Source organism: Nipponia nippon, unplaced genomic scaffold (assembly GCF_047370975.1).
Source record: "Nipponia nippon isolate SJK-2023a ecotype South Korea unplaced genomic scaffold, ASM4737097v1 scaffold_28, whole genome shotgun sequence".
NCBI lineage: Eukaryota > Metazoa > Chordata > Aves > Pelecaniformes > Threskiornithidae > Nipponia > Nipponia nippon.
This window is the reverse complement of record NW_028262345.1, coordinates 4228455-4241843: the sequence shown is the minus strand read 5'-3', so window position 1 is coordinate 4241843 and position 13389 is coordinate 4228455. Positions and strand designations below refer to the sequence as shown.

General features: G+C 40.7%; 1 long non-coding RNA gene across 7 annotated transcripts in view; it reads right to left on the bottom strand.

Annotated features, from left to right (window-relative positions):
* LOC148054993 (uncharacterized) overlaps nucleotides 1–13389 on the bottom strand; it is a 121198-nt gene that overhangs the window by 21939 nt on the left and 85870 nt on the right. For 6 of the 7 annotated variants that reach the window (XR_015706080.1, XR_015706082.1, XR_015706084.1 and 3 more), the window contains 2 exons: nucleotides 2863–5389; nucleotides 153–265 (listed from right to left, as the gene is read on the bottom strand). This is a non-coding gene — a long non-coding RNA (uncharacterized LOC148054993). The remainder of the gene's footprint in view (nucleotides 1–152; nucleotides 266–2862; nucleotides 5390–13389) is intronic. The other variant, XR_015706081.1, reaches the window with a different exon arrangement.

The following is a 13389-nucleotide window of genomic DNA, read 5'->3' as shown; positions in this document are numbered from 1 at the left end:
GATCCTGACATTTCGTTAATACATTATGAAAGCCATAATGAAACCCTATGAGCGGTGTGTCACACCTGTAACAAAGACAAGCTTAGAGAAATCAGTCTTGTCATTAGACCTTGGCAAAGGGTGGAAGGAAAAGTGGCAGCAGGGTGACTCACACTTGAAGTGGACATATCCTCAGTGACCCAAGAGGGGCAAGGGAGAACCCTGCACCACAACATTTGCTCCTCTGTGGCATGACGCTGTAGTCTGGCTACCTGAACACAGGAACCTACAAGAACGTAGATGGAAAACAGAAATCAAGGACTGAATATTAGCTTTAATCTACACTGCTCTTAAACCGTACTCTTAGAAGGGGTCTCGAGTGTGGTGGGCTTTTTTTCTTAAAAAAGAAAAAGTGGTTGTACATGGAGAGGTGTCTGGCAGGAGCCAGGGAGTGGCTCCAGCAGGAATCCTGCAGCCACCGGTAAGGCCCCCACCTGTGGGCTAACAGCTCTTTCCCCACAGGTAAGTGACTTCATCCTTAGCAGCAGCAGCAGCTCCCTCCTGCTTTTAAGAAAATAATTGCTTGGAATATTTCTATTTTATTTGCAGCACACCTCAGACAATCTTGGATCTCCTAACTGGAAGTTGTTTTCTACGAATTTGAGAAGGAAGCAGGGAGAGGTGGTGGTAAGGAGTCACTGCATATAACACAGAATGCACCATTTCAATTTCTTTCTGTATCTGCCCCAGAAACCTGATTCTTGAACTTATTTAACCAAGAAACAGGGCCATGACATTGCACAAAGAGGCTAATTTCACCCTATTGCATGTAAAAAAATATTTGCTCAGGGAGAATACATTTTGTATTTTGAATATATAAATCTAAATGTCTGCAACTGGGACTGCCTGGAGCATCAGTAGAGTCAGGGCAACTAGAAGTTTTGCCTTGTTTAAAAAAGAAAGAAGAAAAAAAAAGAAGTTTGTTTTTTTTTTTTTTCCCCAGATAAAACATTTTGGATCTTCCTCCGCTATGGGAAATTTCCAAGCGTCAGATTTCCTTTCTGTTCCAGTTTAGACTGGAAGCTTTTATTGCAAGGTTAAATCCTGGTAGCCCAACATCACACATATATGAGTTTGTCTCTGACTAAAGTCTGAATGGATATAGAACTTATCTCAAAAACTCATGCTGGAAATGTTGAGCTTCACCTGGTTTCATACCTAAGCCACCAAGCTATGAAAAGGGAAAAGGAAGAATGAGAAGGAAAAAGGTAGTTAAAAAGAGATGCGTGTTCAGATCTTTGCTCTGGCCTCAGACTGTTCATTTCCAATAGAAGAGTTCCAAATATTGAGCTGGTCTATACCAGCTAATTCTAATGCACACTGTGCATTGTAATCAATATCTTCATCTAATTGAAAGAACATCTTTTTCCCTTATAGGTTATACTTTTTGACTCTGAGAAACACAAAAAGAACTTCCTTCTTCAGTAATTTACAATTTCAAAAGGAGAGAGTAGCAGCATTTCTGAGGTCTGGGCTTTGAATCTGTGTAATGAAATTGTCTTATTTTTAACTGTCTGAGCAGCTTTCAAGCAGAAGCGTGTTAGAATTCATATTAATTTGTGCGGTACCCTATCATCATCATAATTTAGCTCACAAGGTTGCTGTGCTTGGAATTCCAGTTATGACATGAATTCTATACATTTTATACAGATTTATAAATGGCATCAATAGAACACTTAGGGCCTTATTCATTAAACAATGAGTCATTCTGGCATTCCATTCTATTTCATCCCAGTTCTTACAAAACTTTTACGTACAAATTTGACTGTACTTAATGCGTCTGATTTAGCAGCGCAAGTGTTGCAGCACGGTTTCAGCTGGGTGTGGAAACAGATGAAAGGCATTGTTTAAAAAAAGGAAAAAAAAAAAAATCCCTTTAATGGTGAAAGTTCCTGAGTGTCAGCCTCCTTTCCGAAGGAACAGCATTCAGGTCCCAGGAACCAGCCCTTGCCTCAGCTTTCTCACCGTCACGGGTTGGCCCTCTCCAAGAAGAGCTGTGAGGCAGCACAACAGAACAGTCAGAAGATGCTTAGGGAGTCGCAAGCAATCAGGTACCACTTTTGTGGATAAGCAGAGTTCCTCCTCCTTCAGGACTGTTAGGCTGCCATCTTTCACAAGTATCATAGCCATGTGAAAACACAGAAGCAAAAGAAAACTTGCAATGATGCGCTGTTGCAAGTATTTTCTTGCTGTCCAGCAAACCAGAAAAAAAATATTTCTGCATACGACAGCTTAGTAGTTATTCTTGACAGATAATTTTAGTGGCACACTACAAGAGGCTTAATGGCTTCCCTTAGTATGCATTTTACGACTGTGGCACCAGCAAACTAATGATGGTGCAGGACCACAACATGAATTTTTCAAAATAATTTCCCTAATGACCTAGAGCTTCCAGATGGACTGGTTATATTTTGTGTGTGTGGGGGGGGGGGGGGGGGTTTAAATGAGAATTGAGTTGAAAATAAAAAGATTAAGCCAAAATAAGACCTGTCACCTATGTTTCAGGAATGCATCTATATTACAAATAGCGGCTAGCAGTATGCTTACACAGCAAAATATAGGACCATTGTTTGGTAAATTCTAGCTTAATCTAGGCAGAGCACATAAAAATAGAAGTGAAGTCATGATGGTATGGGTTTTAGCACGCTCTAGCAACTAGAATACAAATTCTTCAGGGACATGCTGGTTACTAGCCAGCGGGAATCTGTTTGAACTGTTCCCATTACTTCATTCAATCCAGTTAATCCAGGTAAACTGGCGTATGCTACAAGCTGTTCTCCATTTTATGGTTTGGACACCTCAGCACATATTACTCTATTTTACCTTCGCTTTGTCCTTTCAGCCTTCTTCCTGACTGCTGGATATATGGCTGTGATTTCTGTAATTTCTGCAAAGCTTGCTGGAGCAGAATAGTCTCAGAAGTCACTGCTCCTCTATCAAATCTGATTGGGATTAGAAAATAGTCTCAGAAGCTGTTGGGAAGAAAGAAGGCACAGATACACAAATGTACATAAGGCAAAGGAACACACTAGCTGTCTTTTCATTGGAAACCATTCCAAGACCTCATCATTCCTTGGATGCTTGCAGTTTTCTTCATTACGTATATAAGCATCAGTGCCTATTTTTGGTCTTTATCCTTAATAAGTCACAGTAAATTTGGAATCCATTTCACTACATGTTCTTGTACATTAGGACACTATCTACCAAGCAATCGTCATGCCAAGAAAAGCACAATACTATCTGAATCCATTGTCCACAAGGGAGAACAGGGATGTGTGCTTAAGGAAAGTGTACCATCTCATTTTCACTAATTCTCTCCCCGTGATATTTCTAGTACTTCACTTTATGTTACAGACTTAAAGGGACAAAAACAAGATCAAAGTTTACATTTCATTATCGTAGGACAAACAATTTTCTGGGAGGTGGATTGTTTCTTTTTCATTTTACATTCCAGTGGAAATGTTCTCTGAAAAACAGTTGCTATCTCTCCAACTATTCACAGGCTTCACTGAATAAAAACTAGGAATGGAACAGTAACGGAAAACAAGGAAAACAGGACACTTTTGTCCGTTCATTGTCCAAGCTGAGAGAAACAAAACTGGCAATTAAAGGAACTGTTCAGGGCGAGCCACCTTCCTTTTGCTTCCTCCTCTTTTAATCTACAGCTCATGAGTTGTTCCTTTACTCATTGCAAAAGGTCCATAATTGTAACACTGCCATATTCTCCTGGAAATCTATTTAAATGGCATATGATAGAAGCCATATGATAGAAGCTTAATTACATAGAGGGCATATGGAAGGCATATGACATAAGGACATATGGAAGGCATATGATAGAAGGGCATCCGAGGACATATGATGGAAGTCTAATTAATTGACAATACATTCCTCTCATCAGGGGGAGAGCTGGAATGCTATTTTGTTCAGAAGAAAAATATGCACATTGAATTATGTTTATTGTCAACTTCAATGTACCATTGACCATTCTCCTTTTTAATTCTTATTCCTTGTTCTTTGGAGCAAGATAGATCATTTGATTTACATATCATATGATTAATATACTTAACATAAAGTTAAGTTTGACAGCCACAAATGTGTGCGCTAGTATAGATAACCGCTAGTTTTGAACCTTGTGAAGTTCCTTTATACCTGTGCAAAGCAGCTCTAAAATGCTACCACCAAAAAAGGAAAGAGACTGTTCTCATTTGGGAGTTATTACCACCCATTCGTAAAGCTATCCCTAGAGAAGTACCAAACAGGTAAAAAAAATCAACCCTTATGGAACAGCTCTACACTGGATGTGAGTCAACGCAGCTTGTGGATTTACAGCTGAAAATTTGCACTTCCATCTGCAAAAAGATTTATGGGGGGGGAAATAAGGTACTGCCTAAAATGTGCCAAAAAGATTCCTCTTTTTTTAACTGCCTGCATGTGTTTAACGCATGTGCCTTCACAAAACACAGAAGCAGTGTTGTGTTAGCCCTGATACTTGCCTTGTCCTAAGGAATTGCAGAGTTATAAAACATGGTAGTGATATCTATAACCTCTCTGAAAACAAGATGAAAGAAAATCCCAGTAATCCACTCTTTGAATAACTAATAATTGAGCACTGGGTAACACTCGAGAAACCAACAGCTTCTCTTTGCATTCAGTAAACAAGGATTTGCAGATATTAAAGTTTTTAAGCGACATTTTACCAGAAAAAAACATTTTTCTAGGTTATTTAGATACCTTGAAATATTGTTATCATTTTCACACTTTTAGACTAGCCTAATGAAATGAACCCTGTGCCTACCCTTTACTTTTATTCGCTAACTTCGAAAGTTTATCCACTAGCAAACAGTCTCTCTTATTTCTGGGAACTCAAAAACTCTTGCCAGAATTAGTCATGTATATAGTCAAAAGACGCAACCTAGCTCATGTTCTGGGCCCTGATCAAGCATTAGGGCCACCACCTTCCTCCAGGCTGCCAGGGGACCTGAATGAACCCTGAACATTGCCAACATGAAGATCTTGACTCTGTGTTCAAACTTTACGAGATAAATGCTGGAGTTTCAGAGGGTTTTTTAGGCCTCCAATAGCTAGGCAAATAATACTGTAGATTTCAATAGCTGCTAGGTATATTAGGTATATTCTCTGCATTTTAGACATGCAAGATACATTAGAAACATGGTCTTTTGCCCAAGACTGCAGGCTCACCATGTGCCCATTCTCCGCACAGCTCCTCTACAAAATTTGGGGTGGCTCCACAGCTCCTTAATCCAAACTGCTGTGAGGGAGAAGCAAACCACCTTGATTGGATGTGTCCAGAAGCATCAGCCTTTGAAACACCTAATTTAACTGTACAAGCCTAGAAAAAAAAAAAACTTAAAAATCACCATTTTAGCTGACCGTAATCACTAATGGATATTGCCCAAGAACAGCTCTCCTGAGGACTGTGTAGATTTAGGTACTTTCACAAAAACCCTTACCAGCTTTATCTGGAAGCATCAGCACCAGCCTCCTACGCTTCCTGAGAGACAATGAGCGTGCCAGGTCTCATAGTGCTACAGGGCACGGCCTTGTTTAACTCCTAGTGTAGATCTAACTGAACCAGTCAAAGACTAATGGAAAGGGAAACCTGCTTACACATCTCAATAACAGGTACAATGCAGGATGTTTTTTCATGTTACCTTTGGAGACTTCTGATTGCTGACCGCAAAGGCAATAACACTGATATGTTGCCATGGTGCTTTTTAGGAATGTTACACATTGCACTGCTCGAATGCTAATAAAGGAAGACAAGCATTACTAGTCCACTGAATTTGCTAAAAACTCAATAATATAGCACCAATAGGTAAAAAATGCCGAGAGAATGAACATTTCTGAAGTTCTAGAGAGGCAGAAGAAAATAAAAGGTTTTCCAGCTCATCTTACCTGCTCTTTCCTGTTCCATGTGTCCAGAGCAAACATTGCTGAGGAATTATGGTCGCTCATCTCGCCGTTCTGTGCAAGACCCAAGGAAAGCTAGGAGGTTGTACAGTTATCTCCCTTGGTGTAATTCTAAACTATACAACCTACTACCTCAACCTGGATGCATGCAGTCAAAAATGCTGAAAGCTACCCACCACTTCACAGCCGACATAATGTCAGGGTTTCTAGTTAAAAAAAGTCCTCAAAATTCTCGGTGCACTAATTTAGAAGTAATAAATGCTTTGCTGGTGAAAAGACACCAAAACCAAATGCAGCTCCCCACACTGCATATGTTAATAGACAAGACACAATAAGCCATGGTTATCACTGCTAGATATAGACAAGATCACGGTCACTTTTCACACAAGAAGGAATTTTGTCCCTGGCCAAAAAAAATACTCGATAGCAGATGCATCTGCACTACAGCACAGAACATATACATACATTTTTTTAAAGCACTTAAAGAAGGCTTAGGATGAAATTTGTCCTAACACGTCTTTTCCTTTTTGAACACATATAACGTTGACCTTGGAATGTGCACCTTGGCTCCTGAATGTTTAAAAGATGGTTGCAGAAGTGGGATTAGGAGAAGAACTGCAAAAAGGCTAGAAAGTTTTAAGTAAATTTTACCCTTGCATCAATCCCTTGTTAAGATTAACGATTTTAGAAATGCAACACTGAGCCTCTCTTAGCAGTCAGAATAAGACGGTGTTCCCTTAACAAGGAACACATTACATTTTTAACTCGTATTAGTTCACAGTCAAACAACCAGGATGTTATCATTGTGACTCATTCCCATTACCCACCAAGGTATTACTTAAAGCAGTATGCTGCCTATTTATTATGGCTTACAAACAGGGATTAGCATCTTAAAATATGCTAGTGCAGACAGTGGAACTGAATCAGTCCTGAGATCCTGCCTCTCAGGTGAGTGCATCTGCAGGCACAGCAGCTCCGTGCTGGAAGGGGATTACAAGGGAATCAAACCCTATGAACGAATGATGAGCTGTGCTGAATAGATGGCATCTTGGTTGTTTCTATTTTCTTAGGATAAAGTAGAATTGCTGATTATGAAAAAGCCAGTGCCCTACCTTTACATTGAAAGCCTGACTAGAGATAAAGGAGGAAGGTGAGAAATAATACCACTCTTCAGAATTCAGCTTGCAACAGCAGAAGAATATTTGAAAAAAACCAATCTTTCTGCAAGGTTTAAATGTACATGATGTTGATAGTATCAGTGGAATTTCTAATGACTCCATATTCGGTAAAGTTTACTTTGATCTGATAGGCTCTGTGGAAATACAACATGTTATTTTAGTTAACAGCACAGTACAGTACCCTAACAGTGGAGTCACTGTTAACCATTTTATTGGTTAGAACAGTGATCCAACCACAAATCTGGATAAGGAAACCATGGTTCTCTGGCCCTGTACCCTGACCAGGAGCTTTATTGCTGTCTAAAAGCATCCTGAAACCATCCCAATTCCTTGATGCAACATCATCATTTTTGTGCACTGAACACCTGTCCTCTGACATGAAATCCAATGATGTGACTAACGCAGGTCTATGGAAGCCAATGAACCTGTGTGCTCATTGAGGGTGACAGAAGATCTCAAATCCCACCCAATTTCTATGTGACACAGGAGACATAACTCCCCTTTAGACTTTCGAAAACGTCTCATTTCATATTCTGCAGCTATAAACTAAACCATTTTAGTATCACATGGCTAGGCTACTCATTTTTTTCTACAACTTACCCTTACAAATTTTTTCCTGTATCTCAATGTCACAAATGTTAGATACTACATAATGCAAAACATTTAAAAAATTATTGTCTATATCTGATCAGTTCAATTAAGGAAAGTATTGTTAACATCACCATTGCATTGAGACTAACACGGGCACACCTTGCAGACGAGGTAGTTACAAGCAGCGCTGAGCAAAAAACTCTCCAATAATTTGCTCTAAAATAGAAGGTGGAGAAAAAGCGTTTTGTTAACTAAGTAAAGATCCTTTCATAGATATATTACAATAGAAAATTCCTTATGAAAAAATTCCTTAGTCTCAACTTGCACCTAAATAACCTAAATTTTTCTCAGGTTGGCAAACGCCACCGTGACTGTTTTGTTCATGACTCGCCACCTCTCCTTTCCCCTCTTCCATCGCAACTCCAACTTCCTCTTCATCACCACATTTACAAATCCTTGAGCTGTCAGCTCCGTGCTGGCACTTATTCAAAGAGCATTCTCGCTCCCTCCCCCGGCACTATATTGAGCCGGGGAGCTGTGCCCCGCTTGGCACACATGCTTCTGCCGCAAGTACCAAGACCTGCTCCAAGGTGCCATGGCAGTGTCCAAGCACGAATTGCCAGGAGAAGGTCCTCACTGAGAAAATATCCTCATCCAAGTTCCCACATATGCCAACGCCTCTCTGCACAAATGTGATAGTAATAAGCAAGTGTTTATGTGGACCTGTATGCAACCTCTGCTTGCCTTACAGAGCAATACAAAGAGACTTTAAGATAAAGTATTTTCTAAACACTAAAGCAGTTTCTGCCCCCGGGTCTGATACCTAACTCACCCTCTGGTCAATTTTTAGACACCTCTGCAGCCTGCTGCACAGATTACCCTGGCAAATTTTCCCCATTTATGAGAGCTTGGCTTCAGGATTACAGGTATTTTGTTCCCACCGCTTTAAGCTCAGATGAAGCTTGGACAGATGAAAGTGTATTTGCATCGCAGAGGAACTGTAATTTCAAGCAGAAAAAAGTGTCACGCATCTAGTCATTCCATCAATTAGAGTATCTGCTGCTATTACTGACATGAAGTGTTGAGTTCAGGAATTGAGGTCAAATATTAAAACAGAATTCATCTAATTACCATTACATCTGCACCTTCACAACATCTGTCAATGCCTGGCTCTTTGGTACCTACCTACATACTACAAACATTCTTCTGGGAGGAGACCAAGAGAGATTCACAGCACTAGCGTCTATTAAGACACTTTCTTTTGGTGGCATGAATCTCCATGTTTGTTTTCTGGTGATCTTTGTCAATTATGTCTTTACCCAATTAGCACAATCATACCTAATTATGTAATTAGGGTAAATATGTAATCTAATGACAATGTTCAATTATGATACATATCAATGTCATAAAAGTTCCTATTAAATACTGTGGTAGGGAGAACTGCATTACATGTAGAGCTGTGCGTTCCTGTGTAAGTTCATGTGCCCCAGCGCCTAGTGTTCGTGAACCCTTTTAGGCCTCTTGCTTTTTCAGAATCACAGAAATGATTTCACACTTCTGTGGACAAAAGGAAATCTCTGTCCCAGCCCAGCTAGCTTTATTTTAAAGCAACAGTGTAATGAAAAAATTGTGTCCTTTTACTTAGTGTAACCCTCTGATTTCTGAAATACAGTAGCTGAAGTAAACGTGAAAAAGACTGCTGTCTTATCACAGAGAAGACAGAGTTCATGTTCAATGAACACTTATTTTCAAATGGAGAGGAAATGTCATTGTAGCAGTTCTTCCCAGACAGATCAAGGGTTTCTATCTCTGAAGTTAACAACAGCCCATGCCACTGACCTCAGAAGACATTAGATCAAGGTGCAAGCTTTAGTCTGGACTGGGAAGTTATGCAGAAGCACCACTCATTTTACTGCCTGTTCCCTTCACGGACTTCAGGTGAGAGAAGAATTCAGAAACCTGGTTCCCCTACTCTACACTACACGAACCCGAATGTTATAGTTAATTTCCCCAAGAATGAGGAGAGAATTCAAATCCAGAACTGATTTTTGAGGACTGAATGGCTGGAATATTCCATTATTTTAAAATATGCTTCAATGCAAAGCAGCAACTTAGCCATGATCCACAGAAAAGCAGGGTTTCAGAGGGCAGAATATTCCCAAATGAAGACACAGAAAACAGTGCTTCATGTATTAATCCCCTGCAGCTATACCACACTTTGTGTGCATTTACAGATCACTCCTATTGACTTTACAGATATGAACAAGACAGTAAGAAGACCAGCAATGGAAATTCAGTACAGATGTGTTCAAGAAAGCTGAATTCTATTTTGTTATTATAATCAGCAAAATCATCAGCTGATATTCGGCTCTGAATCTACATGGATGTGAATGATGTAGAAGAAGGAAGAAGCTACCTTCACTTTCAGATCACAGGCAGGCTATTGCTGGGCTAGCCAAGGAGGGGGTGGAAAGCAGAAAATACTCATGAAGCAAACATATTTCCTTAAGTCATTGAGAAAAAAATAAATACCAAAACCCACAAATGATATTGTTCCAGTTTGAGGTCTGAAATCTTGTTTGCTAAATTTCAGCCTGGAGTGATCTTTTTTATAGCTGACTTTCATAAACCTCAGACAGAAGAGATTTTACAATGGAAATGCTGACATGATTCCTACTGGTCATCTCACCCATTCAGCTTTACTTGATGAAACTTTGTTATTAGAACTTGGTTGTGATGAGGAACCTCAAGAAGTTCAAAGGTTTACTCTAGCTCAGAGAGCTCTCCTAGAAGTCTGGCAGACACACTAGACAGGGCTGGAACTTCAAGAGTCTGCGAAGTAAGGAAAGAAGTCTCATCTGGGCTCAGCTGAAATCCAGAGCAAGTAAATATTTTGAAAGCTATCCAAAATTTTTCAACACATTACTAAAATGGTCTCTGCCTCAACTTTTAGCAAGAGTTACAGCAATCTGAACATTTACTCAATATTACATTTCAATATCTGGTACTTTCTAGGGGAAGGGTAGCCACGGTCTCACTCCTGAACCATATATAGCTTTTTGTCAGCAGCTGGACTGCAGCATCAGCTCTGGGTTGGACAACACATGACATAGGCGCTCTGTGCTGGGTCTAAGGGTGGATCAGGGATGCTGGTGGGCAAGATGGCACAAGCTAGCAAGGGCTGCAAGGCTGATGACTCTAAATGACCCCAAAACCTAGGGTTTTTTGCTTAGCCTAGGCCTGCCCTGTGATTGAGCAGTGCACTATGCTTCTGGTGTGATGCTCAGTGAGCCCAGGTTGAATGCCCTTGTTTGAGATTCTGCACAGCATGACAGGACCGAGAGCCAAGGCTGGTTTCACATGCACACTGGAAAGTAAAGGAGCTCACAGGTGATTGTCAGGAAGCTGTACCAAAACTTGGTGCCACTTCCAGGGTGGCAGGGTGAGGCTGTATTTTATCACGACACTGCATATCTACAACCAAAGGCTCCGCAGCCCAGCTGGAGCACATCTCCGTCAGATCACTGTGGCTATTGCTACTTCTGTAATGCTCCTAAGTCAGGGAGACTTCCCGGCTCACGGGCAGGTATCTTACTTAGTCTTGGATTCCTCCCCTAAGAACATTCTCTCCTTATTTTCTTCCTTACTGATTAAAAGCAAATAAACAAAGAGAAAAAAAAATCAGATTACTGAAATAGTTATTTATCTGCCTTTTAAGAGTTTAACCAGATTTGATTATCTGAATAAGAGTATTTGGATATGGTTCAAATTCCAGGGTACACAATTACATTCTGCTTATCATGAATCCCATTTGCCACTGCATATGGTTATTCTAATTACCCGAATGCTATTGTGTGCTCCTCTGCTGACAAGGGCTCACTGTGCTCCACACCAGACAAGACTGGGAAAAGGGGGAGCACACAAATGTAATAATTTTCATACTCCAGCGCCCACCGTGCAACATGCTCGTCTGCAAGGGACCTTACAGGTGCTTTCAGTGAAAGACGTCAGTAACAGAAATGAGAAATGGTCTTGTTATTTTGAGGGATAAAGACATGATTTACCAAATCTGAAAAAAAGAGAAGTTTGCTTTGGAAAAGCTTTGGTTTGCTTCTTCAGACAAGAACTACTGTTTCTGGTTTAAAGTGTAACTCTGGCCAAATGAAACACAATTGTAGTAAAGCCTCCCCAGATGCAGATAGAGACATGTAGTTCCACAGGAGGCACTCTTTTTCCTCTTGGGAGGTACTAAAGCAATGACTCTGCCTATTGCTAGAGAAAGGGACTGTATTAATTAAGGCACCGATTTTTGGAGAGGATATTGGGACTTTTTCGTGTCCCCAAGGCCTTCCTGGTACTTTCTACGTGCAGGTGCTCTGGTTTGTTTCCAGCTACAGTAACTGCCTTCTATTTCTTTAAGTTCCCCTGCAACATCAAACTGGGTGAAGTATTCAGTACTTCCCGCCCTTAGCAATTTTGCAGCGCGTCTATGCAGTTATGCAGTCGCTGTGCCTCAGTGACAGATGAAGAGATCTCTGTGCACTCTGTATGGCACTTGGATCAAAGCTGCTGCATAAATGTAAGCTCCTTATCAACAAAATGAGGAAAAAAATTCCTAAGAAATGTACAGGTAGAAGCTCCACAGACTCCAATTAGTTTTTTCCATCCTAAAGGGGAGACACATATCAAGGTTCTTCACATCATTTTGTCAGACTCTGGTTTCACTCTAAAACTTAATGAAGTGCAGTGAAATACAACCGACAGAAAAGAAATACAAATTAACACTGAAAACACAATACAGTTCTTTTCAAAAGGCTGAGCTGAAGAACAAAGGGGCGGGGGAGAATATTGGAGGCTATAGTTGAAAAGAACAGGGGGCAGTTTAACAAGAAACAAACTAAAATAAATTTTAAAATTTAGTCAAATGTAAGAGGAGAAGGAGGGGAGGGGAAAGGCACATGAGCCAGTGGCAGGAAGGCAGAAGTTGGAGCCAGGCCATCCCAAGTACTAACTTTGGCTCAGAGAGCGCAGCCTTAGCAACATCAAGCAAACAGGTATAGTGAGAGAGCACTTCAATACAAAGACCCAGATTACACGTAGCATTGTGGCAGAAACCATGGCTACGCCATGCTCCGAGAAGCTATGCTGGTATTGCTGACAGAAGTGCCGACTCTACCTATGCCCATGTTGGCACCCTCTCTGCAGCCACGCTGCTGCACCTCTTGCTGCAGAAGACAACAGCGTTCAAGAGGCCTCCTTGGGTATGTTTACCCTGTCCTGTAAAGCAGAGGCCACAGCGTCTACAAGCTCACGTCAGGCTGAGCTGATGCATGCCCACGCAGTGGCACAGCTACCCTTTTTCTTTGCCAAGCACCAGAAAACCAGAAGCAACCAGAAAACATGCTTAGCCTCAGAATATAATGCAACGGTTCCCCTCACAGCAGCACAGGGCCTGCATCTTAGCCCCATTTCTGATGGCACATTTCTAAAGTTTGCTTTCTAAGCATCCAGCCATGTTTAGATCAAGTCTCTCACCAAAAGGAAAAAAAAATGTTGGATATTGATTAGCAGGTCCCAACATAGTCAGTGAGAAACTACACTTAAATATTTTACAAAAAAATCTGTTTCCTCTTTCCTCTTCTTTGATTCA